Raw genomic sequence first — 3,211 nt, 5'->3', positions numbered from 1 at the left:
TGACAGAAGCCGGCTCCAAAAATCTCCAACTCCTCATCGGTGCAGACACCAACGCCCATCACAATGTGTGGGGAAGCCCTGACACCAACGATAGAGGTGAGTCACTCCTAGACTTTATCTTATCCACTAACTTAGATGTAGCAAACGTGGGGGAGTAACACACCTGCGTGGGTCCCACCTCGTCAAACGTGATAGACCTAACTCTTGGCACGGGAAAGAGTACCTTGGTATCTGACTGGAGGGTCCTCGAAAGACCATCCTTCTCAGACCAAGTACATTCAGTTCAAGTGCGAATTCAAACACCTTTCGAAGACAACAGTCTATAGAAACCCCCGGAACACAAACTGGGCAAAGTTTAAAAAGACAGTTACTTCGAAGCTCACGAATCCGGGCTCAGTGAAATCCGCGGAGGATATAGAGAAGTCCCTAAAGACCCTATCCAACGAGTTACTGAACGCCTACCATGCATCGTGCAAACCCTCGAGAACGAAGAGGAGGTCCAAGCCACTCTGGTGGAACCCAGATCTCTCTCTCCAAAGGAACAACCTCAAGGAATTCTTCAAGATCGCCAAACAAGCGAACGAAGAGATTGCCAATGAGGAATATAAAATCCTACTTAGGAGCTACAAGAAGGAAATACGAAAGGCACAAAGGAACTCGTGGAACTCGTGCCCGAAAGTGCTTTCAAAGCAGCCCACAGTACAGAGCCAACTAAAACTAGACAAAGGACAGTGGACAGAGGGCAGTGAAGAAGCCCTAACAGCACTAATGGAGGCGCAATTCCCTGTATGCGCCGAGGTCATTGACGCCAAGGAGCATCAGGACCTGGCAACCGAGAAACAGCACCCCCCAACAGGTCTGTTAACCATTAAGAGAATCCACTGGGCCATAGACTCCTTCGCGGGCATAAAAGCACCAGGACTGGACGGGATATTCCCAGCCATGATGCAGTTGACCAAAGAGGTTATTACCCCATGGCTCCTCGCAATATACTCAGCATGCCTAAGTACGGGCTATATCCCCATCCAATGGAGAACCTCGAGAGTTGTCTTCCTCCCTAAGGCAGGAAAGTGCAGCCACGTGAGTCCCAAGGACTACAGACCGATAAGCCTTTGTAGTATGTGCATATATTGAGTGTACACTGTACCCAATGGTTAACAATAAATGTATCAGCTACACATTGTTGCAGTACACAAACAAAACCACTTCAAGTGAGCGTGCAATATGATCGCCGCTTATGCGCTAAGCTAAGTCAGCATTCCCACGCTGACCACTTGAAGCATATATATATATACACATATGTACATACGGCTCTTGCCCTCTCGATTATGCTGATAAGACAAATATGTATGAAGCCGCTCCGCTGTTGGCGTAACCGGCAGCGCAGCTATGCGGTCTGAGTTATAAGAATAAATTCAATAAGGACATTCTAAAAACCGAAGTCAAACGGCACAGACGTGCCAGTGTTATAATTGTAATATTGACATATTACATGGCGACCGTGACAAGTGTCACGAACATGTAGAACATATGTTAAAATAAATCACATAAGAAAAAAAAGCGGAGAGCGAGCGGCGAGAGCGGACAACAACAGCAGGCACCACTGGAAGCAGCAGGAAATGGAGCGGAACTGAACGCAGTAAGTAGAGTGGTATGTGTGGCAAAAGAGGCGGCGTAGTAAAACGCCTGAGAGCCAGAAGGGCAACACTACTAAAACTGCTAAATAGCAACGATAATTTGCCGTGGAGCACATCTGTGAAATTACACACAGAGCTCGATCACATCAAATTGTTGCTAGCAGAAAAGAAAATGAAAGAGCCAATGCACACAACCACCTACACTGCAATACGAAATATCAGTAAAATATTAACCGTAACTCCACCACCCCAAACGACAGAAATAGCAAAGCCAAGGAAGACCTGCCCGAACGACTGCGAGGGACCTCTACACTCGCCGCATTGCGAGTACACCTGTGCAGCCTGCACCGGTGCCCCAACAGAGAAGCAGTAGCAGCCTGTGCAGCCAGCACCGGCCTCGTCTAGCGCAACAAGCTAGACCCGGAGCAATGAACCGACAGCGCTTCCTAGAGCGCCCACCGCCAAACAAAATTTTTTTTTAAATGCCTGCGATGCATACAACTTAACTGTAAGATCTAAAATTGTAAAATTGAGCGGAATAACATCTGCCCAATTAGAGTGAGGCCTGTAAAGCCACACAAACACTAGGCAGGAACAAATGTAAAAAAAAAAAAACTGGAAAAAAAAATATATATAAATTATAAATTAATTTCAACAATTAACAAAGTATCTATACAGTAGTATAAAAGAAAAAAAAAGGAAATTTGTTTTTGTATATACATATGTCACGAACAAACAAAATAAGTAAATTTGAAGAAAATTTCGAAAATTTTTACACAATGGGTTTAGTAGATGTAAAATCGGTAGATTCGACAGCGAATGTAATAAACAAAGTCGAAGTCAATAACACCGACCTAAAGCTAATAACAATACTTATTGCTATTATTTTCATTATAATCATAGGACATCTATTATATAAATTGTATAAACTACATAATAGATGCATAAAGAAACGCTATCAAAGCCGGGCAGATGACCTGGACAAAATTTAAAACAAATTTATAATGGTAACGAAAATTGGCCAAAAATAAAAGAAAAAGTCCAAAACGAATCATGAATAAAAATATGTCATTATTTGATTGAAAACCTATAAATGTTTTTGCACATTTTAATAATTATTTTAAAATGAAATGGAATGGCAAAATATTAATGCCGCATTAGTTAAAATAAAAGAAAATTTTGATAAATCATACAAGTGCCTAGCACAAAATAGGAATATTTCAAACGAAACTATAAGTAGACACGCGACACTATTAGTTGCATGTTTTAACCAAGCTCGTTCCCTGATACACGACAATAAAGAAAAGTTAAATACTCAGCATTGGTCGTATGTATCAAGATTTTTGAATAGATTAAAAACAAATTTAAATAGCATTAAATCAAAACATTCACTAGACATAACTATACCTTCGATTTTGAATACTCCAGTATTAGTCGAGGAAGACACAAACACAGATTTAGAGAGCGAATCTGAAATCGCAAGCGGTTCAGATACACATATAAAAGAAGAAGACCTAGGCGACCTTACGATACCAGCGGTAATCACACTAACCAATCTATTTGATTCTGAATCA

At 41.6% G+C, this 3,211-nt stretch overlaps 1 long non-coding RNA gene across 1 annotated transcript; it reads left to right on the top strand.

The window, feature by feature from the left end:
* Positions 1–1,353: 1,353 nt before the first annotated feature.
* Positions 1,354–2,229, top strand: LOC117184938 (uncharacterized). The gene is made up of 2 exons (XR_004470410.1): positions 1,354–1,639; positions 1,898–2,229. It is a non-coding gene; the product is annotated as an uncharacterized lncRNA (long non-coding RNA).
* The last annotated feature ends 982 nt before the right edge of the window (positions 2,230–3,211 follow it).

This window comes from Drosophila pseudoobscura, chromosome X (genome assembly GCF_009870125.1).
Source record: "Drosophila pseudoobscura strain MV-25-SWS-2005 chromosome X, UCI_Dpse_MV25, whole genome shotgun sequence".
Lineage (NCBI taxonomy): Eukaryota > Metazoa > Arthropoda > Insecta > Diptera > Drosophilidae > Drosophila > Drosophila pseudoobscura.
Note: the sequence above shows the minus strand (reverse complement) of the source record. Positions and strands in the feature narration are given on the sequence as shown.